This window comes from Halictus rubicundus, chromosome 2, assembly GCF_050948215.1.
Source record: "Halictus rubicundus isolate RS-2024b chromosome 2, iyHalRubi1_principal, whole genome shotgun sequence".
NCBI lineage: Eukaryota > Metazoa > Arthropoda > Insecta > Hymenoptera > Halictidae > Halictus > Halictus rubicundus.
This window is the reverse complement of record NC_135150.1, coordinates 7,527,495-7,552,753: the sequence shown is the minus strand read 5'-3', so window position 1 is coordinate 7,552,753 and position 25,259 is coordinate 7,527,495. Positions and strand designations below refer to the sequence as shown.

The 25,259-nt window shown below is 35.3% G+C and overlaps 1 protein-coding gene across 1 annotated transcript in view; it reads right to left on the bottom strand.

Annotated features, from left to right (window-relative positions):
• The window catches only part of Ec (ubiquitin specific peptidase echinus), a 240,843-nt gene that overhangs the window by 186,273 nt on the left and 29,311 nt on the right, over positions 1-25,259 (bottom strand). The gene's annotated exons all lie outside the window — the stretch shown is intronic.

The following is a 25,259-nucleotide window of genomic DNA, read 5'->3' as shown; positions in this document are numbered from 1 at the left end:
TTTATAGACCGACCACCATCTACAGGTTTACAGAGAGTTTCTTTCCAGTTCTTTCACTATTCACTTTCCTGGAACTTCTACGGGACTCGCGTCAATTCTAACGGTATGAACGAGGAAATGTCAACGAATGGATTTTCATATGAAACTCGCTACCAACTACAATTTCTATCCCTTCAATTCTAAATCGTAATTTCTGATAATTAAATCGCTAATTATTTTCGTGTTGATTTTATATTTCAAATGAAAACAGAAACCGACACATTTCATACGTCACTTTTCCTGCGTCTACTGTTCGAATATATTTTCGTACTCGTAATGTAACATTAAAGCACTTTTATGGATGATAGAACTGCATAAGTGTGCCACTTAATACATTATCGATCGAGAGCTGATTAAATAATAATGTGAAAAGAAATGATTAGATTATATTACTCCTTCGCTTGATTCTCTGAATCATAAATACGACTAATATTATAAATTACTAAATAATGTCTTGACTGTCTTCGAAGTTGAAGATTCATATTTTTTTTTCAAAACTAATATTTTTCGAAAATTAAATACGAGATTTAAAAATTTTACTGATTTGTATCTAGCTTACAAAAATTGATTGGAAACATTCACCCAAAACTTGAAGTCCGAGTTGAAACTTATAGAATGTCATTAATAGCATGTTTGATTTTCAAACGGCATAGTAAAAAAAAATGTTTTAAAAAAAGCCTCGTAGGACTTTTATTCTGCTTTTACTACGAAACAACTCCGAATATAGTCAAGAAATTATTCCTGATTGCAGTTTTTACAAACTAGTCCGTACGTTAGTGGTGCACGATTTTTTTGATATCTTAATTTGCCGAATTTTCAGAAATGTTTAAAGTTGATATTGTTCAGTAAAAAAGATATTTTTGCTTTTAACATTGAAGATAATTTATTTTTGTTTAAGTTAATATAATAATTTTTTATTTTTCATATTCCAGTCACTTTTACGGCTGGATGTAAACGACCAAGGTTTTGTTGGACATGGAGTTAGATAATGTTATACAGCACCACCATTTTGTAATTTTGTGTAATAAAACAAATATGAAAATGAAGCTAAAATGTTGCTTAATATTCTCTAAAAATATCTCTGTTTTTTTACAGTATCTTTATATGCGAAGAACATAGATTTACTCCATTTATTAGGCTTACAGAATTTTTACCCCCTTAATGCTTACATGGAAAAGCAACGTGCTCGAATTCCCTGAAACCTCATCGAGACCACAGTGTGCGAGAAAGGTTCATCATCGTTACCGTAATTTTCCCGCAAAATCGACTAGCCAACTTTGCGACGAACCTAAGGAAGAAACCGCTCGAGCAACTAAAAACGAAAAACGGAAGTGACGAAGAGGGGAGGACCCCGTATTATAGCATAAACTAGAGGTCTGCTGGTATCGACGAGGTTATTTCCGTTGGACACACAAGTCGACGTCGCGCCGCGCCGCGCCGTAAAGACCGCGGGAGGCGTCACGACGCCCAACTCGCGTAAAAGATAACACGAAATTAAACTACATACTATCACGTCCGGTTACTGCTCCGTTCAACACATTCCCGCACACTTGCATTCTTATATCGGCCTCGGAAACAAGCTTTTACTTTTCTACATTTTTCTTGGGAAAAAGAAATTAAATGAAATATTTAATTTAAGTTTTATATATATTCTTTTAATTAATTAAAATATTTCCCTTTGTTGCGGGAAATTAGATCAAGAAACAATGCTTATACAGTCAGTCACAGTAATATTCGGACACTTTTCAGAGCACGATAACGGTTTTAAGATTGGATCACATGACTTGGATATGCTTTTGAAAAGTTAGTACAGTTTTTTCACTACGTAACGTGAAAAATAAATTTTTAAGAAATTGCAATTGTTCGGAATTGCGGAGAGAACACTGAAATTTACTTTTTACAACTTCTTTATCTAGGCCTATATTGGAAATTGTAGATCTGTATCAATTATACACATAGGGTAAGAGACACAATTACTGTGGGGTAACAATTAATGTGCATACGTTAATTATACTTATTTTTAAAACATAATAAATATTAAAAAAGAAAGATATAACATATACAATATTAACTGATTTTAATAAAAAAATTTAATATCTCATTTTTAATATTCATTATTTTTGAAAAAGAAGTATAATTAATATAGGCACAGTAATTGGGTCCCTTACCCTATAAGTTCTGAAAATCTGACCAAAATCGGTCAACGTCGCAAATCAAGTTTATGGATGATAGAACTGTATTCCAAGATTTTTCCATGATATCTTACTTTTCGATAGTAAGGAAAATTAAAGTAGACGATTAACAGATAGCAAGTAAACGAACATTACAAAAAAATACTTTTGTGAATACCAACTGTTCTTCGCCGATTGTTATCGTTAATGAATGGCAATTTCTAGTCGTTCTATCGTATACACCGATAAAATGTACTCTACCTCCTCAAGCACCAACATCCTTTCTAGATAATGATGCAATATCAGCAGATAATCTCCAGTAACAAATGGGTTTTTTGCTGATTCTCTCATAACATGTTGCAGGTGAATGCTCGATTACGAAACCGATCGCCAATGTGCAAAAAGTTTCCTGGTCACGAGACTGCCATTCATTTGCATTATTCTTAAATAGCAAATTATTAATGATCATATTATCAATTATAAAAAAACCGTTGATTATACGTAGTTCTTATTTAAATACAGTTATCTGCGTTTGCGACGAATCGCAATTAAATCGTTACGATTAGATTCTATTATTTACAACCGTACGAGTCTGTGTTAGATTTCAATAAAATGATTGACAATGAGTTTTAAATACCCAGGACCATTCCGACGCTTTCTCGCTCCTAACAATGAGATTCTAGCGTTATGGCTTATCTAGCCATAACGATTGCCATGCGAATATTGTATAGCAAAACATTTACGGCTTTAAGCTAAAGAGCGCCACAATCAACAGGTTAACAAAGCTCCAATTGTACTTAAGAGAATATGATATAGAAAAATTGATTTTCCAAAACTTCTGGACCAGAATATCTCACTAACTTTTGCACTATTATATCGAGTCCAGTTTGTGATGAAAATTTCGAACAGAATTTACTAACTGCGTATATTATTAACTCTTTGCGGTTCAAAGTGTTCTCTCCTTTGCTACAACATCATGCAACCCACACGTAACTTTACTAACCTACTTGGAACAGCTAAAAATATTGCGTTGAAACGATTGTTTGTAGCATTTTTAAATTAAGATTGAAAGATAAAATTAAGATTCATAAAACAATGAAAAAAAATCTAAAAACCTCTCTAACTTCTCTGTTAATCTGAAAATTAAGATTTATTCATAGATTTATTCAATAATTTTCCATCCTAATCTATTGCTTTTTGTCATTTTTTAAGTAACTTATCATGTTATCGAATAAACCAATGAATAAATATCTTGATTTTATCTTCGAATTTCAATTTAAAAACGCTACGACCTTTCGTTTCAACCCAATACTGTAGTTGTTGCATGCCACATAGTAAAATAAGTAACTATTGATACAAAGGTCAATGGCGGATCTGACTCGACGTAGGACCGGAAAGGATTAATGTCTTTCGTACCTAAGTAACTATTGAAGAATAATTTTGAAGAAGGAAATAAATAAATATTGGAATAAATATATCCGAAAACATATTGCAAGATAAAAGAGATGTAGGAACAACAGGCTAGCTTAAAAAATTGACAAAATAAAAAAAGAAGTATCCAGAAGGAGAAGGGAAGACCAAAGAACAACCAGAGACAATGGTAGGATTAAGATGGTTAAAATTTTAATATTAGAATAGGATAAGTACTAGAGGTGGTAGATAATTATTGTATTATAAATACTAAGTGATAGGGAATAGGGAACTGTGAGCGATACGGAAGAATCAGTCACATGAGATGAATAATGCAAACCTACAAATCCCATTTCTCGACTGCGAGGTCGAGATTAAATAAATATATTGGAGGGTGGTTCACCAGATATTACCACCTTGATTTACGTCATTATTATTATTCGTAGCAAGAAATGTTTGGATTGAGATTAAATGGTTTCAAGAGATACATATACTGATTTTATTAGTTCTCCTTGTAAGTGAACGCGTCAAGGATGTATGAAGGTTAACTTTGATTTTTTTAAATGGAACCGTATATTTCTTGTGCACCAATCGATGCAGCTTTTTATTCTCTATAAAAAAAGTATTAACCTATGTATGTTGAAAAATGATCAGTGTAGGAGCTATTTAATAATTACTTATAAAAAGGGTTCAACGTAACACTTATTTACATCTCAAAATTTTTGGAACAGATAGAATAGTGATCGTCCAACATCTTACTAGCATTCTATTATGATACATTCCTTCATAAGTCGCCGACGCTTCTGCGTAAACTTTATTCTTTATCCGAAGTTTTCTTCGCAATATTTAAATTAAAATATCTCCTAAACTAATCATTTTTCGACATACAATAGATTAACACCTTTTTTTGCTCCAACTTTCCAAAAAGATCCAAATTGTCCAATCTTAACAAAGTCTAAAAACTGTCCGAGTATTATTGCGAGACTGTATATATAATAAACACAAATTTTCTGTTTCTTCTAAGGAAACAACGAAGTATAGAAAGGAGTTCTGATCGTTGTAACTGTAAAATACATCGTAGCGCGAGGTGTCGAGTGTCTGCCACCTAGACTTTCACGCATATTTAGCGACACCGCGCGCGATCGAGAGGCAAAGGCACCGTTCTACGGTGAATTTCTGCACGCGAGACGATTTAAAGTCGTCAAAGTCTGGATGCGTAATTGAAACGCGCGGTAGACGCGTACATCGTTATCCGGCTGCGAAACATACGGGGAACGACAGGAACGAAATTAAAATGAAAAGAGCCGACCGTTTTCTGTTCAAAGATACGCCGGTGCCGTTTAGCCCAGCATGCATTTAATGCAGCCTCGACAGATTTATACGCGTCAGCATCATCGCGATTCACCGCAATGCGGAGACTCCGCGCGGGCTGCGGCTAACCCGGCTTCTGGATGGTATTCCTTCTTTCGCGATTGTAACCGCAGCCGCTTGACGCGAGGGTAAACAATTACGTGAAGATGCAGAAGAAAGTTGGCAGTATTCGCCGGTGGCAGCCGACCGAACGGCAAAGGATTTCGCCGTTGACGGATAGGGAAAAAGTTTGGAGTACCCGGGGGAACGGGAACAGCGGGTCTTTTCTGCGGAAAGGTTTCATGTTTAGTAATGGAACCGATGCCAATATTTATGGATGATACTCGGTACTAAACACCAAAATACTCTGTCGGTTAACGAACTGTCGGTCACGAAAATATTCGGACACCACTATAGTTTTGACTATTACAGTCCGTAATTCAGAAATTTATGCAATAAAAATAAAAAGAGATTTCACGTATGTTACTATGCAGTGTATAGTTAACAAAAACATAAGAGATATTTATTTACGATAAGTGATTACATAAATAATAAAAGAAAAATGGAAAGTACGCTCGTTTTCATGTCACGAAAATATTCGGACACTTGCTATACTTCTCAAGTTTCCAGGTTCCAGGAACTGACTGAAACAATGTTTGTAAACATATCATTCATATTATGTACAGAGTATGTTACAGATCGAATATTTGTCAGTCTTGCTCAAAATTTGTGCGAAATGGATCGGAAAAGTAAGAACACGTCGTTTGATATGCGACAATTAGTAATTTTTCATCGGGAAAAAGGGAAATCGATTCGCAAAATTGCAAATTTATTAAATATTAGTAAGAGAACGGTATGGGATATTATGCGACGTTACAAGAACGAAGATAGAATTGAATCTATCCCTCAAGGCGGACGCAAACCGATCCTCAATACTCGTGATAAACGCTCCATAATTAGGAGAATCAAATGTGATCCTCCGATAAGTGCTCCAAAGTTGGCAGCTGAATTAAATAATGACCGTGGAATATCAGTGCATCCGGAAAACATAAGAACAGTGTTACGATCAGAGGGCTATAATGGAAGAATAGCTCGAAAAAAGCCGTATATTAACACGAACAACAGGATAAAGAGACTGAATTTTGCAAAAAACTATATTTCAAAGGAAAGTCAGTGGTGAGAAGACGTAATTTTCGCGGACGAGTCCAAATTCAATATTTATGGAAGCGATGGAAGACTTAGAGTATGGCGGAAATCGAAAGAAGAATTAAATCCGAGACATTTGTAGCCGACTGTGAAACACGGTGGTGGGTCTGTGATGGTGTGGGGCTGTGTTTCGTCTCACGGAGTAGGCGAATTAGTTTTTATCGACGACATCCTCGATAAAAATAGGTATCTGCACATTTTGCAAAACAATTTTTTAAAAAAGTGCTGATAATATGGGACTTCAAAGTGGGATAAAATTTTATCAGGATAACGACCCAAAGCACAAATCGCGTATTGCGCAAGAATTCTTATTATACACTTGCAAGAATGTCCTCCACCCACCACCGCAATCGCCAGATTTGAATCCCATTGAAAATTTATGGGATGAATTAGATCGCCGAATTTGGACATCTCCCATAAACAATAAGAATAAACTAAAAAAACGTCTGCAAGAAGAATGGCTACGTATTGGGCAAGATTATTTAAGAAGAATAATTTGTAATATGCCAACGTGATTACGGCACGTCATAAAACATATGGGATATCCAACAAAATATTAATTTATAAAAACAAGATTTATATATAGTGTTATAAACTTAGTTTTGATAGTGTCCGAATATCTTCGTGACATGAAAATGAGCGTACTGTCCATTTTTCTTGTATTATTTATGTAATAACTTATCGTAAATAAATATTTCTTATGTTTTTGTTAACTACACACTGCATAGTAACATACGTGAAACCTCTTTTTGTTCTTATTGCATAAATTTCTGAAGTACGGACTATAATAGTCAAAACTATAGTGGTGTCCGAATATTTTCGTGACCGACTGTATATCGAAAGGCACTTGGTATCAATTATCGACACAGATTCTTCACCATTCGATACCAATCCAATACTGTACAGAAATCAGTAGATCAGTACTTACCAGGGACCATAACTGTTATAACAAAAAAGAAAAAGTCATGGAATAACAAATATTTCATTGACTAAAATCGTATTGGTTACAAATAAGGATTATAAGTAATCGAAAATTTGTTCTCCTGTTGGTAAATGTTATAGTTGATAGAATTTCATTTCGATCACTTATAACAGATATCAAAGAGAGAAATTTATTTCGATCGCTCATAACAATTACTGATGAAGGAAATTTGTAATAGTTATTATTAAATAGTACAACTTTCAAATGGTAGACAATCAATTATTTAATAAAATTTTTTTTCATAAAATTAATTGCCACAATCAAAATTTAATGTGACAAACAAGAGTTTTTCCAAATTTTCTCTTGAAAAATTACACCGCAAATCATCTAACGTTAATTTTAGAGCAGAAAAGGTTCGTTCAATGCTAACCTGAGTTGCGGGCACAGCGTGAATTATGCACGCTAGTTTTGATAAATACGCGAGTCTATATTTCCGACTTTCCCAGTTCAGAAATTTTGAAAATTTTTTTTTCAGCTTTTGTGTTGTTCTTATGGTCTGTTGATTCCACTTGTTGTACGAAACCTTCTCAATGAATTTCACAGGCTTGCTCCCTCCGAAAAAGAGTAGACAACTCAGTGATTAAATAAGGAACTGCAACGAATTTTCTCATCAATAATTATTATGAACAAGTGAAAAGAAATTTGATCATCGATAACTGTTATAAATTTCTCTCATTGATAGCTGTTATAAGTGATTGAAATGAACTTCTCTCATCGATAACTGCTTTGAGCAATCCAAACAGCTTTTCTTCATCGATAACAGTTATCGACGAAGATCCAATGTTTTGGGCACTAATAACTGTTATTTGTAACCAAAAAGTATAAATATCGATATTTTTTAATCATTTTGTTCTCCGAATTTTTTTCTTTATATTTTGTGTAGATTATCTTAAATTTCAATAATACTCAACTTTTTATTAATGATTTTTATCGTAGAAAATTTTAGAATAACTTTTATTTTTGGTGCCTGATAATTGGTCCCTTGATTTGGTCCCTATTGAGTTCAAAAGTGCCGCGATGTAAATGTTTGTTATACTGAACCTTTTCTGCAATAAATAAAAGCAAACGCCTTAGTATGACGATCATGGTGTCCTACAATTATTTAAATCGAAATATCTCCTAAACCAGGGAATTCCAACATGTGGCTCGCGAGCCACACGCGTCTCCTTCCTCGCTTAGGTACTCTGCCTTCCTCACAAGAAGTCCCCTGGCAGAAATTCGGCAAGAATGCGGCTGTAAGCCCTCCGATTGGGTCATTCCACGCGAACTTTCGGTTATAGCCGTATTATTGGCTAAAGTGTGTGACGTTGAAGCCGAACCATTAGGTGCGAGCGAGGACCCTTCTTGCCTCTGTGCCGTCTCGAGGGACTTCTTGTGAGGCAAGACCAGTACTTCCCCCACTCATAGACTTCATCGTTATGCAGAAGTGCGTAAAACATCGTCTGTTTCCGTGCCATTATATAAAGTTGTTTCCATTAAATTTTCTTTACATCAATTCTGCTTGTTCATATAAAATATTGAATTGTAAAAAATCATTATAAATATCACTTTCAATCAAATTTTCAATAAATCAATTCAGTATTATTCATATACAGTACGGAATTTAGAAAAATGATTGTAAATTTCTCGTCCATCAAAATTTTTATCATATCGATGCTGTACCACAGTATTGAATTTAAAAAATCACGCGTTCGATCGTCCAACGACTGTTTCCAGAAATAAATTAATGTTATCGGACACTACAGAAAAATATGACACATTATCAGTTTAACTTCATTCATTTAATCGTAGCTTCCGTCTATGAGATAAATTTTTTAATTTTTAATAATTAGTCGTCTTGAAAAATGTATCCAGGTTCAAGGCCAATATTTTGAGCACCTGCTACATTGATTTTCTTGTAATTAAGCTGCAATTGTTCTGTATTATTATTAATAAAATAATTGTCTTTCCGTTTAATTGAGATTGTTTTTCCCTAATAAAGTTAATATTATACAAAATAATCGGCGGAGAAAAAAACGTTTCAAATAAAATTCATTTGCTTAAAGTCGTAGATTTCGAATCTGTAATAAAAAATATATTTCCGTTTGAGAAAATAAAGTTGAGCTTGGAATGACCTTGAAAACATGATAAAAATTTAAAATGGATGGGTGGGCAATTTGGACAAAATCGGATTCAAAATCAAGGAACTTTCGATAGAAATGAGGTAGAGTGATGAATTTTTTTTTAAATAAAAGCTGCAACTTTGTAGAATATGGGAAAAATAGAGAGATTGTGGTACGAACGTTTTTTAACCTTGAGAAAATTCGTTAAACTTGCACAATTTCAAGAAAATTATGGTTTTTCCAATACCACGCGCGGGAAAATTTTTTTTTTAACATGCTATACATCATTTCCCATGGATTTTTTTCACGCTGATTTCAAATCTGGTCTCAAAATTTGTCTACGACCTCAGGATTTTGCAAAAAATAGATTTTTGTGACAAAATCTAATGAGGTCATTTTTTCGTTGAAATGATTGGATGGTAATAATCTCCCTATTTTTCCCATATTCTACAAAGTTTCAGCTTTAATTTAAAAAAAGTTTCATCGCTCTACCTCATTTCTATCGAAAGTTCTTTGATTTTGAATCCGATTTCGTCCCAATTGCCCACTGTGCGCCGCCGCCTGAACGGAGAGTGTGATGAATTTTAGAAAGGTCCTGGTATGATACTTTGTAATCTGAGTAAACACTGTACCCCTTAAGGGTAAATTCAAAGAATACAACATACAGCTATTTCAGTTAGCAAGAGAAAGATGTACTCGGGTAAAGGATTTGAAATAATGGTCATTAGCGGGTGAATACCCGGGTCATGAAACAGTGTAAAAATTTGACCAGTTGCCGGTTGATCTCGTTGCAACGTTGCGCTTGTATCTGATGGATTTCGTTCGACCATAATTTCCGCCACGGTTGCCGAAGCCTCGTAAAGTTTTAGCCGGGTCTTGTTTGTACCTCGGATAAAATTGTTTCCTCGCGGCGTCCCGAAGAATGCAACAAGCGTTTCTTGCTGCATTCAATAAAATGTTTCTACGCGCATGATACTGCAACAGGACGATTTATCGCGAGTGGACGCGTTACCGCAGCCTCGTGCTCCTGCTTGGTCCTCTTGTCAAGAGGCTCGTGATATTTTACGCATGACCGGTTCAGCAAGTTTTTCTCGAAGGCCGCAATCACGATGTGCAACTGGGTAACATTTGATACTCGGACGCCCAGCTGCATTCTTGAAAAAAAGGATTCGCGGGGCACTCGCCTCGTCGAAAACGCGCCACCGAGCAATCTTGACCCTCGAAACAAAAGAAACCGAGGCTTGTAAAATCCCATTTTGCTCAACCCTCGTCTGTTCCTCGTTTCTACATCTGACCACCGATCGGCAAAAATTATTTCAAAAAATATTCGGATGACAAATATTGGGTCATTGCAAAAATTTTAATACGGTTTTCGGTTTATCTTTATTCATAAATATTATATTCATATTTAATATTCGTCTCTACCGACATGGTAAATGGAAACGTAGTGAGATAGTAAAATTTCATCTAAATGGACAAATATTATTGATAGTTGGATATTAAATAATTATTAGCATAAATAAATATGAGTGGTCCTCAATAGTTCACATAAGGGTTAAATGTATTCATACTCTGATGGTTCACTCGTATAGTGTTTAATGAATAATCGTTTCAAAATTGTGTCAATTTTCACCATAGCTCCCTCACAGACTGTAGGCTCGTTAAGTGCCAAAAATTGATTTAGTACACACATGTATATAGTTTGTAATAGTAAATCATCGAACAAGGTGGATGGTCTGGAAAAGTTCAAAATTGAGAATCTATTTAGGTTTATCATTTGTATACGGGCTTTGTGTTTAGCGCAGTTACAAATTAAATTAACACTAGATTTACGAAGCACTAAAAGTGGCTATTTTATATTGTTTTATAAAAATAACAAGAATGTAGCTATCCAAATTTATAACCAATTTTTAATAATATACACCAAAGGAATAAATTGGTTTAATAATTCCTCATAGATACGTCTTTACATTCTCAATAATCGTGAATTAAAAATTTTAGAACCCGTCATTTTGACGGATCTCGTAGACCTAGTGTTAAATAGCAGGTACTATGGTCTGCTAATAATTTAATCACGTTGCTAGACTGTAACCACAAATGAAAATTCAGTGGCGAACCGCTGGAATCCTTCTTGGAACTGAGATACCCTAATTGCTTGAACCCTGATTTGCAATTTTTGTTCAGAATTGGTGGCGGCACTTATATCAAAGGAACACCTGGAAATGAGATTACAGTAATCGACGTATTCGGACGTCAAACCGTGCGGAAGCGTGAAACTACTAAGATTCGAGACTACCATTTTCTTGTCGTGCAAGGTACAATTTTGCAGTGATTAACATGTGCTTGAGAAATGCACATATACTGTCTTGTTAATTTTACTAATTGATAGACTGCAGATTGCTATTGGGTGTACAAATTAATTCGTTGCCATTCTGAATCTGCTACAATAACTGAAATGCATTCTGCTGTCCAAAATTATCACCATCACTTCCTGTGCATTTACTTCATATTATAAGTAATTAAAATTCATCTTCAATATGGTGATTGAAAGATTTGAATTCAAAGTAAAATTAGAATTGATTAATAGATTGCGGATCTTTATGCAAAAGAAAAACTTTCTCCATCAATTGCAAAATATGGGGGCCACATAGAAATTAATTCTCTTTTTCTTGATAACATTTAATTATTTAAAAATAACAGAACGGTATTCTTAAATTATTCTGAGGTTTTCACCATTTTGTATTTCGTGCACTTATGCTTCTCACAAATCCATAAAATTCGCAGTCTATTGATTAACTGCCATAGCCACGAATTAATTTTGTACACCTAATATGAAAATTCCAAAGTTCGATAGAATTTAATCAAATATTTTATTATCGTTTATCTACAATTTCATTTACAAATAAAATTCTATTTATCTCTACTTTCTCAATGTCTGTAAAAAGGAGAATTTGCATAAACATCCACTATTTAATCATTATCTCCCGACATGTCATACCAATCTAATCGGGCAAATGGTCCATGAGATATCTTTAACTGAAGTTGAACTTTCAGAAAATTGAAGTATTATAATAATAGATATCGTATTAGTGCAAAACTAAGTTGTTATACGAAATTAAATTTCAATATCAGCTAGTAAAACGATTGCAGTTGTTTTACACATTTCATAGCGATAGATAAGATTATTTCAGTCGTTGGTAAATGGAAACATTTTTTCTTTAATCTTGATGAATGCTTGAAAACTTTTTAGTTTGTAAACCAGTCGACGCGTTATCAACGGGGAAACTTTCGAAGGCGTGCCCATATAAGTGGAAAATCCTTAAAACTCTGAAACGAAAAATGGACGAGGTAAACCTCGAATTATCACGTCGATCACCGCGTTGATAGCCTCAAATCCCATTTGACGCGTTCAAATTTTTTCTCCATATTATTCTCAGCGAAATCGATGCATTTTCATTTGCTTCCTTGAACACTGATTGATTTATTTGCCTCGTTTAATAGAATTTAAATAATACTTTCAAAATTCAATTGGGGTTAACATTCAATATTGTTTTAGTCTTGAAAAACTTTAATAGCATTTAGGAAAATAACATCGTATGATTCAGAGGGTTCACTTGACCTTTAAGTGGACCTTCAAAATGTGAACTGAAAAATGCAATGATTTAGTTAAATTATATCTAATAGTATATTTATATTGAATATTCATCTCTATTTAAATGGTAATTAGAAATGTAGTGGGGCAGTAAAATTTCATCTAAATCCACAAATAGTTATATTATTGATAGCTATAGTTGCACATTAACCCTCCGTTCGCAATCGCATTTTTATTGATGCTGCGCCGTCTCACAGTGCGGACGAATGGCCTATTTTTTGGTACTTCTCTAAAGGTTACTAATGTATGTATGTATATATATATATATATATATATATATATATATATATATATATATATAACGAGCAAAACTGAGTCTACACTATTTGAAGCAACATAACTTTTTAAAAATTAGATCAAATGACTTGAATTTTTTTTGCTCGTTAGTGTATATGAGATATATGAGATGAGCCGAATCATACATTATGATAGGTTGTTGAATTTGTCATTTTATTCTCTATAAGAATATGAACAAAAAAATATATGATTCCATTTAAAAAAATATCGATGACCTTGAAATCTTGTAAAAAAATGACCTTGAGAAAAAATTTTTATCATCATCAAATTCGCTCCTTGAAACAGTACAACTTTATTCTGTGGAGATTTTTTGTACGACTAATAATAACCAAAATATTTAGGTGTTCCCATTTAAATGCCCCACCATGTATATATATACATATATATATAAGTAATTATTCACAGAAAATGAATTAATTAATAAATAAATTGAACAAGAAATTACAAGTTTTTATTAAAAAAATTTATTTTTAAAAACTAACCAATTTAAAACGAAGTTAATAATAAATGAACCATATTTAAAATTAATAATAAGAAACTTAAACAAATTATAATAAGCAAACAAAATTAACAAACTTATCAAATCGCTACTCGCTATCCGACTCATTCTCAGTACTTGGAATGTGATTCCCATTCGTGTTCTTCCAAATAATTTCGATCTATCCTTACATTCTTATTACTCTTCCAATAGGTATAAAACATATATTAAAAACAAATTAAGAATACATAAAAATGATGGATAAATAATTATTGCAAAATTGTATTACGCATAAAAATGATTATTATATGATTATTAACAAGAATTTCCATCCTAACATCACAACATAAATATTTGTTCTTAAATATTGTGGCTAATATTAAGATGCGTTCAGGAATGTACGGCATATCCTTGAAATAAATTTTGGCTATTAAAAATAAGATTAAACAGTGTATGTATACACTACATCTATACAATATATCTACGACGATGTGATACTTTTATTCGTTGTATGAAAACATAACTTTTTATCATGTCTCGAAGTAACGTCTTAAATATGGCTTGATAAGGTGCTTTTAACATTATCTTTCAAAACAAGTGGATTCAATATTCGATGAGATAATTTTCCTGTTCGGTAAATGATAAATTTTTCGGATTTTAGATTACATCAAATTTATGTTAGTGGTGATTAATCCTCTACAATCTACAACGATGATCACTTTTGAATGCAGATATTATGAAGACGATTGTGCCGAAGGACACTTGATTGTTCTTTATTTCAATTTGGCGTTACGCACTCTTAGCATAATCTAAACCTGTAATGAAACCAAACTTGTAAAGGTAATTTTAGTCTTGCAGATTTTCATTATCCGTTTGATAGATCTTTGTGACAGAAACTGATCTGAATACAGAATACTAGCTTCCATTAAACTTAATTGCGATGTTAATCTGGTCTTGTAGCAGTTTAATGGTCACATAGAATTTTTGTGGTCTTTAATGGGAACAAGTGAATACAACATATATCATATACACACTTGCCGATAATCTGGTTTAAAGGTAATTATCACCCACTTAAATTATGCGATCTAATAACAGAACACAAGTCTTAATGAGCGAACGGAACGACAAATAAACTTGTACTCCAATTAACCTTTTAACTGATGATGACGAGTTCATTAGTCATTCATGTTTACTGTAACTTGTCAAAAATTGTTCACTTTCTTCTTAATTCAACAAATAATTCTTTCACTTGCGTCCTAGTATCTATGTTGGTATAAACTATATTGTATTTGCAAATTTCAATCTTTCAAGCATTATATTAATTACTTGTAAAATAGAGTAAATGCATAAACAGTCTTCGAAATTGTTTTCAAAGAATACATATAATGTATTTTAATTTGTAAATTCACGAAAGAAGGGGGACGAATTGATTTCTGCACCTAATATAACAAATGCTAGTCTAACTGACAATAAACCAATTAAACTCACAAAACACCCATACGTTTTTCTATAAAAAAATCTTAAGGCTGTTTTCGGGTTGAGCAGGTACTTTTAAAGGCCCGAAGCGGCAAAGAACGTGCCAGATTCGAACCCATCGCCCAAATTTAAGGTTCTCTCTTACGTAATATTTTCCCCTAAAGCGACCGGTATAATGACACGTAAAGGGCTGTGAAAAAGTGGTCCAGGACAAATGGCCACATTGTCAAACGACCCGAGGCCAAACGAACGGAGTTACCTGGCGACCGGAATACTTTTGCGTCTCTGTTGGGACGCGATTGTAACGCGCATGAACGACGGGGTTCGTGATGATAATACGGCTACCTGACTATCGTTCTGTCCGAAACCTCCTCAGGGTCGCTTCAGTTACGTCGTAATAATGGTGAACCGACGCGACGCGACGAACCGGTTATGGTTGTGGCCCTGCCACTGCACTTATTTGGCCCCCAACGCCCTCTCTCTACCCCCGTTGGCTAACCCGATCGTGGCAGACGAAACCAAGGAGAAAAAAACCACGGAAGAACCCGCAAAACTGAACCGCACACCTGGCCCACGGACGAAAACGCGAATTCAATGCGCCGTCGAAGACGTTCGCGCGCCAAACCGAACAGGAGTTTGGAGTGATCTTACAAAGCAGCAGCGAGAAAGAGTTCCTTAACCTTCGTGCGCTGGTCGACGAAGAGTACGAGCTTTTTCTGTACTCGGTTTGTGCAATTAAATGTTACCCACAGTGACCATAACTGTTATAACCAAAAAGAAAAAACGTAATGGAATAGCAAGTATTTTATCGACTAAAATCGTATCAGTTACAAATAAGGATTATAAGTAACCGAAAATTCTTTCTTTTCGAGGAAAATGTTATCGATGAGACTTTATTTCGATTGCTAATAACAGTTATCGAAGGGAGAAGTTCATTTCGGTCGCTCGAAACAGTTGTCGATGAGAGAAATTTATTTCGATCGCTCATAACAGTTACTGATTAAGGAAATTTGTAATAGTTATTATTAAATAGTATAACTTTCAAGTGGTAGACAATCAATTATTTAATAAATTTTGTATTCATAGAATTAATTGCTACAATCAAAATTTAATGTGACAAACACGAGTTTTTACAAATTTTCTCCTGAAAAATTACACCGAAAATCATCTAACGTCAATTTTAGAGCAGAAAAGATTTGTTCAACGCTAACCTGAGTTGCGGGCACAGCGTGAATTATGCACATTAGTTTTGATAAATACGGGAGTCTATATTTCCGATTTTCCGAGTTCAAAAATTTTGAAAATTGTTTTTCAGCTTTTGTGTTGTTCTTATGGTCTGTTGATTCCACTTGTTGTACGAAACCTTCTCAATGAATTTCACAGGCTTGCTCCCTCCGAAAAAGAGTAGACAACTCAGTGATTAAATAAGGAACTGCAACGAATTTTCTCATCAATAATTTTTATGAACAAGTGAAAAGAAATTTGATCATCGATAACTGTTATGAGTGATCGATATGAACGTCTCTCATCGATAACTGCTTCGAGCATTAATCATTTTGTTCTTCGAATTTTTTTCTTTATATTTTATGTAGATTATCTTAAATTTCAATAATGATCAACTTTTTATTAATAATTTTTATCGTAGAAAATTTTAGAATAACTGTTATTTTTGGTCCCTGGATATACATCTTCCGTTATTATTAAGTATCCTATATATATCCTATATATCCTATATACAGGGTGGGGCAATAACTATGTCCAGTTTGAATATTGCCATTATTTGTAATAATATGAAATAATGTTATATAGAAAACTTACACGGTATAGAGGGGGACATATTGTGACACAAACATTTTCTGCGTGGGTGGAGGCATAGAGGAGATTTCAAGGTCAACTCTATTTTTTTAAATGGAATGCTATGTTTTTTATCACGATGTGATAGCCAGTTTTGAGACGAATTCAGCGAGTTTAGTTCAGAAACGATAAGACATGCACGTGATGCAGGGATTCGAAGATTGCAACTTTGCATTGACGCAGTCATCAATTCGAGCATTTCCTGTAAGGTAATACAGTTTATTTTACTACCATATTTGACCTTGCATGATTTCAATGAAAACATAGCATTCCATTTAAAAAAATAGAGTTGACCTTGAAATCTCCTCTATGCCTCCACCCACGCAGAAAATGTTTGTGTCACAATATGTCCCCCTCTATACCGTGTCAATTTTCTATATAACATTTTTTCATATTATTACAAATAACGGCAATATTCAAACTGGACATAGTTATTGCCCCACCCTGTATATACAGGATGAGGCACCTAAGACAAGCCATCTGAATAACTTCTACATTTTTTTAAATAGGAAGAAACATTTCAGACAAAAGTTATTTGGTTTCGAGGAGCCCGTTACGTGGTGTACATAACTTTTTTCAGGTGAAGATGCTTAGGAGATTTGAAGGTCAACTTAGTCTTTTTCAACAATATAGTCATTCAAGGTCATTCAAGATCATTTAAGATCATAAACGCAAAAAAAGGATGATAAATATAAATTCACTGTGAAGGTAATGGATAAATATAAACAAAGTGCTTCAATCGAAAATAATCTGCTACAACAGATGTTAAAAATGATGACTAGCCACAGAAAGACTGAAGCGTTCGCCTACTGATTGCGTTACGCAGTAAAGTGTACGGTGATAAATAGCAGCACAGGCTCCTTTTATGCGTTCCGGCATTTCTTTTTACGACTGTTCTAGCAGATTATTTTGGATTGAAGCAGTTTATTTACATTTTGAATTGAGTCAGTTTGATTTCATTAATGAAGTTGAAAATATCCCGTATGTTACGTATGCTTATGCAAGCATACACAGTAAATTTATGTTTCATCCTTTTTCACGTGTATAACCTTGAATGATCTTGAGTTCAAAATTGACCTAAAGTTCAAAAATATGTGGTTCTATTGTAAAAAACCAAGTTGACCTTCAAATCTCCTAAGCACCTCCATCTGAAAAAAAGTTATGTACACCACGTAACAGGCCCGTCAAAACAAAATAACTTTTGTACGGTCCAATCAGAACGCGGCTTTAGGTCCTGCTGAGCGTGGCATTGCGATAGCATCGGCCGAGACGGAATCTGTCCGCTGCAACCGCGTTCTGATTGGTCCGTGTTTTTCGTTAATAACTCCTTAACAAAGCCGCAGAGAACATTTTCGTAAAGGAAAAATATACTTCAAATCACATCAGGAATTACCTCTTAAATGGAACTTAAATTTAATCATCCATTTTACATGTGGTATTCAGTTGGCGAAATCCTCGAGCCTAAAGCAACATTGTCGAGAACATGGAGATCTAGTTTCCAACAATGGCTCCGTTTTCGTTTCCTAGGACAACGACTGCCACAAGAATTAACTTGGTGAAACCGAGCATCCCACAAACCCCAGCTCGAATCATGGACTTGACATTTCTTTCTTCGGGAGTTACCTTGAGCTTGTTCATCATACTGGTGATCTCTTCGAAAGCGTCTATGAGAACAGCTACGAATTACTATCTCGTCAGCCTGGCGTGCTCCAATATGGTGATTCTAGTCGAGCCTTTGCAAGAGATTCTGAGATGGCTCTTTCTCGTGGACAAGAAAATGAACATGGATTATGTCTGCCTGATAAGCTTCGACGTTTCCGTGATAACCATCGCGGTTTTGAAGTTTCAGCTGTACATTAACGTTTTCCGGCAGCACACATTCCTTGGAAAACAATTGGAGAAAAAGCATGTGGCGATAAAAGGCATCTCGCTGATCTGGTCTGCGAGTATCATATCTGTAGCCATTGGCCTGCATATATACGACTTCTACGAGGGCGACATGGCTGATATTTACGTTTGGAACACATTCCTGTTCATTATTCTGCCATTTCTTATATTCGTCGCTCTTGATTGCTTGATCTTGTACAATCTGATAATATTCAAAGAGATCGATGGATCGTGGCGATTGAAAGAGTTGCAACATTGCATCATGCTAAGTAAATCGGTTTTGAGTGCTCAGCCTAATTGTGCTTTTCTTATGTTTTACGTTGCGGATTGGTCAATATTTCCTTTCGTAAAAGAACCAGAAACATTGCAATTGTAGCTCGAAAACGCACCCATAATGTACGATCACCATAACCTCTTGCCGTACAATTTTTTTCACAATTAGACATTCTAAAGTAACCTTAACATTCATGCTCCGCTGTTGCTTTTCAAAAAGCATTTCTTTTAATCGAGTTCGAAATCTTCATCGCGTGTTCATCATACTATTATCGGACAAGAGGTGAGTGAAATATTCAATTTTTGAGATTTAATTTTTAATAAAGTACATGAAACATGTTTCAGATCATTTCAAAATGATCGGTTTATATTCCACGTAATTTTATAAACGTTATGTGATTAGATTAGGCTTATTATTCAAAAACATAGTCGACAAATGTGGTATTGTTGCATCATCTTGATCTATGCAAATAATTATACGGATTCTATTATTACAAAACATTCTACAGCTAGCATATATAACCTAAAATCCTATCCTCGACTTGTTTATTTCAACGAATTTGTTTATTACAGTTTGTAGCCCAGTCGAGCTTGATTAACTTTTGCTTCACACAGTTTCTTGTTCGCAAATGTATCATTAATAGTTTAATGTCCTGAGGAAACCGTTCTCAGTGTTCCCATATCGACCTCTCCTACACAAGCGGTCAGCACTTATTCCAGTCTATAAAAGGAGCAACAATTGCGACGAAGAATTGCAACAGAGCGCCGAGAAGGTAAGGGGAATTGAGCCTTTTATGGAATATGACCTCCCTTTGCGGTGATTTGCTTTTTGTAGTGGTGTAAACGTGAAATTGGAAGCTGAGTTAAAACAATGAAAATATCTGATCTCTCCGAATGCAATTGTTCAATGTTTTGTGTACAATACATATACATTTTGTCACGTTGAAATGTATTAACACATATCCGATCGCGTAACTAAAATTAGTCATTTTACCGCCAATCACCAACAACCAAGTGACTAATATTAATCATGTTAAATAACATTAGTCATATTAGATCGAAATCAGTTAAAATACTCCATGAACATTAACGAAAGGTAAGATCATAAATCATTGGACTTGATATTTCGTTCAGTTTTTCAAAAGAAGAGGTGCATCATCATTTATGCAGCTTATCTATCCTGCACCGAGCACCTTTCTATTATCACATTGCAGCCTTTTCTCTTTTATATATATATATATATATGTATATGTATATATATATATATATATTTATTTATTTATTTATTTACTTATTGATATTATTTTACTTGCTGATTACTGCTGGACACTTATTATTGAAAATGGGGATACCAGGAACAAGCGTCAAGCAAGGCGGAAACATTTTTTATTTGTTTATATCAGAAATAGGTAAGTTTTTGTATTCAATTTTCTTTATTAAGCATTTCCACAATGAAATGTGAATATAACTCGTGTTTTTATAATCTTTTGTAGTGATTGGCACCCAAAAAGACAAAAAAAAAATGTATTTAATTAAGCATAGTAAGCAAAGACATACTTGAGTGGTACCAAGGTTGACTACGCATAGCGACGGCCCTGGCGAGTCGAGAAAAGGCTGCAATGGCCGTCTGGCGCGAACGCGTCGCGCACACGCTGTCAATTAACATTTTCTGAACCTTCTCGTACATTAAGGGAACCAAATACTTTTCGTGAATGGTTTCTTTACCAGAAATGTCTGTAGGATGCATTCCTGTATAGTAAATTCCTGCTAGATAAAGGACTTTTCATATAAATACAAAAATAGAGCGTACAAAGTACCCGCGTCGGCACACTTTCAAACTTTAACAACCATTTACAACTATTAGGAAGTACATAAAAATATAATTGACTATATGAATATGTAGAGGAGAGTCCCCTCTATCTCTTGACTCAAATTTGAACTTTCTCGCGTGTTTAGTTTTTGCGTAACACGTCATTTTGTATCAAAATCGGGCATTTTTACAAAAACCAAAATTTTTCGAAAACGTTGCGTGATGGAGCAATTCTACTTTCAGATTCGGTTTTAGGATGACAAAGTGTGTAAGAATCACCCAACAGGTATTGCAAAATTTTTTTGGTGTTGGTCAGTGTTATCAGTAGACTGCAAATGTTTGCGCAATTTCTACTTCTTATTGTTAGAAGCACATTTTCAATGGTCGATATTAAGTGGAAAATTATTAATATCAAAGTAATATCAAAATTGTAAACAATGGATTGTAACCGACACTTTGCTGTTTTTTGCACAGATATACTTTTAGAGTTACATTTGAAATATTCTTTTAACCCTCTGTATGCTATGCCGGAGTCATTCGTGACCCGTCACGGTAGCGGTGGGGATAAGCTTGAGCGCGAACGTCAATATGTACAATTTTACTCCGATATAAGACGACGCTTTTTATTTCGAAATAAGAACATCGCTATCCCCTCTTCTTCTTATGAAGTTGTTCGCTCGACACCGCTTAGTGCCAGAACGAGAGGGTGTGTCATATTCTATCCTTTTCCAACAAAAGATATCGCTGAAGGATTGTATTGCTGATCGGCCGACCACATCATAGTTTTCCGCTACATTCGAAATACGACGAAAGGCGGTCCCGAGCTATCGTCTTATATCGGAATGAAACGTGTAAGTCAGAAATGACTCCGGCAAGGGTCTAGAATTCGCAGGAATCCGAGGGTTTATGGTGGTGAACAATATCAAAGTATTTAAAATAATTTTAAACTCGAAATGACGGTCCCAAATCTTTAAATTTACGATTATTGAGAATGCAATATTGAATATACACATTACAGTAGAAATCGAGAAATCACTTCTAGCGCTCTGTAATGCCAGTGTGAACGACTTTGTGACTGGAATAATTAAGAAAGTGTCTACATGTTTTGGAGCAGGGTACGATCACAAAAGTATCTAGTCTCTGCTCTTGAAGAGTTGCAAACCGAACAGAAAACCTACACTTTCGCTAAAAGTTTTACGCTGTATCGTTAGTGCGCACGTTCGCCGCACTTTCGCGAAAGAAAGTAAACAATACTGTTCTGTTAAGGTCTCCTAATTCACACCTGTGAATGGGGCGAAAAAAAAATCGGTATCTGCTCCTTTCTCCGACGCGACCTTTCGATTCGGCAGGTTTTCTCACGGAGAAATAAGGAACAGCAAAGGAACGAAATCCGTTGTCTTGCGGTGGCTCGGTTTTCACTGTGAAAACGCGTCCGTTGCGAAGGTTTCCACGTGCAACAATGGCTGGAATACCCGTTCGTTCTACTTTTGAGGCAACAGTCCCTGGTCCACCCCAGGAGCTCGGCGTAGAAGCAGAACGTGCAGAGCACGTCAAGGTAAATCCGGAAAAGTCATTGTACAAAGAAAAAGCAGAAAATGTGAATACAGTGTTCACTCTATATATGTCCCAAATGCCTAGCGGATAAAAGTCCCAGAACTATCTCCACTGCCGCGGGGTATACTCGGTTAGGGACCAAGAAGCTCGAGAGACCTCGGTCGCCAAGGAATGTAAGCTCGCGTAGATCAAAGAATAGAGTATCTCCTGGCCGATAGGTGTCCGTGGCTAGACCCGTGTTTGGGACACATATCGAGTAAACACTGTATATTCTTAAGTCAGTTTGCAGAAAAGTAGTGAATGGTATAAAGAATGGAATTACTTGATACACTTCGTGGCAGACAATTTCTCACTTGTTCGCTGATTGGGGGCTTATATACGGAGTTACCTTGTCAACAATTTTGCTTCGTCTATATTTACCTTAGCTACATCTTATTCGTGGGACTGCCCAAAAAAATTCCGGATTTATCTCGACGGTCCTGTATAAATTGAACAGGGCCGAATACTGACCGATATTGCACTCGTGGCCATTTGCCAGCGACAGGCTCGAGTTCTCTCCCCTGCGTCTCTTGTATTGCATTATGCAGTCGGGGCGACTGCATTTCTGCATCTCCGTTCCTCGGTCACGTTTGCTCCGGTGCGCGATCCTTCTCGTCGGATAAATATGTATGTCGGACGGGGCATGATTTATTTGCGCGGAATTATCTCCGTCACTCGTCGTCGGATCGTTACCATGATCGAGAACGGAATCTTCGTCGCGGTGTCAGGGTCAAGGATTTTCTTGCGCGATCTTTTGTCTCGGTGAACGGACTCATGCCGTATTCATCCGTGAGTCACCGAGTATTTACTTGCACTGCCGCTCAAAAGTATGTGTGACAATTGTATCGGTAATTATGAAAGTGGTTTAGTCACAATTTTTCACTTATTTTGTATTGTATCGATTGATTTTACTGTATTATGGAAAATTTTGTTTAGAATGTTCATAAATTGTATCGTAATTGAAGTTAGTCGTTTGTCGAAAAGATACTAGCCTATCGAGGTGAGAAATTTAAGTTGCGATAAACGATTGTTCCATTTGCAACAACCTAGTATACAGACACGATTTTTTATATGCACCAAGGCTGAAAACCATTTAAAATTTCTGAATAAGTTACGCTACTCGCCATAAATAGTCAGACATTTGAACGCTAAAAATGGCAGATATTTAAACTATTATGTCTTCACAAAAAATAACAATCTACCCCGACTCATTGTAAATTTTGAAGCCTCCACTTTCAACATACAGTACTCAAGTCAGTGCTGTGACATAGATCGTGTAGAGCCACTATTAGAAAAGGACAGCGCGTGTAAACACGGACCGCGCGGCCGAAGGCGCGCTACATACCGCCAATTAAACCAGTGAATACTGTTCAAATAAGTTGGTGAAAGTCCCATAAAAAAATAATGAAAAATAAAAAAGTCTTGTAATTGGAATAGTAGTTGTTCACACCGATATACCCGACCCGGTATAGGATTACCCGGCATGTTGACACTACCTACAACCAAGGCAGCATGAGCTTCTTGGCTGCTCGCGGGGTATGCCTCCTAGTGGAGGAGATAGACAAACTGACTAAGATCGTGTAGCTCCGTTCGGCTTACAATTAGATAAAGACTTTACTGTACTAGAATACTTTCTACTGTACTCTACTGTACTCTCATATTTATGGACCATGCAGCAGGCGGAAGAAGGAGCATAGGTTTTTTTCGCCGACAATTTTGCAAATAAACGACTCTATTTAGATGGAAACATTTTTTCCGTGCTTAAGTCCACTATAGATTTGAAGAACGGAGCTGCTTTTTTGAAATGACCCCTGAAAAGTGACTGTACGATTTTACGCAGCCGCTCTGTCGGACTTTGAAAAGTATACAACGTAAACGTCGGGAAACTGTGAATGTTGACTCTCAATTGCTCAGGAAGTTAATCATCTTTTCTTTTAAAATTTATAACAATCTTTCGCCTCGTACCATCCCAAAATAGACTGAGGAAGAGATATAATATAATAAATGTATAGAAATATTAAATAATTCAGCTTCCTGCCGAAAGTGTAATTAACAGATTGCAGATTTTATGCACATGTGATAATTAGACTGCTGATTTTTATGCAAAATAAAAATGGTCCAAGTCAATGGAAAGAATCTGAAGCTGCATAAAAATGTATTTTCTCTTTTAATCATTTCCAGTAGTCGAAAATAAGATAACAAAAATTCTTCGAATATCTTTTCAGTTTTTCATTTCATCCATCCATTTTTGTCATAAATGCATAAAATCTAGCGATAATAGAGCTATCAAATAGCTCACCACCTGGCAAAGTTTATAAATATCTATAAAATCCATTACCTTTTTCTCCCATTCGAAACGCGTTATCCAGAGCAAAGTTTGAGAAGTGGATCAGAGTAAATATTTACACAACAACGAGATGTTACGGGAACAAAAATCGCCCTTGAATAAACATTTGCGATCCGGAGGTATCAGTTTAACGAACCTAATCGAACATCTACCAAACTATCAGCGCTTCGCAGACAAGTTCCCGTTGTTTTCAGTGGGCTGATACTTTAAAGAGCGCGCACGTATCGTTAAAACGGTACACTTCCAAGAAGTTCGCCGATAAGTTGCAGAAAGACGTTCTTGTTACATTCGTTGACAACGCGAGGACACTCGAATCGAAAAGCTTAGGTCAA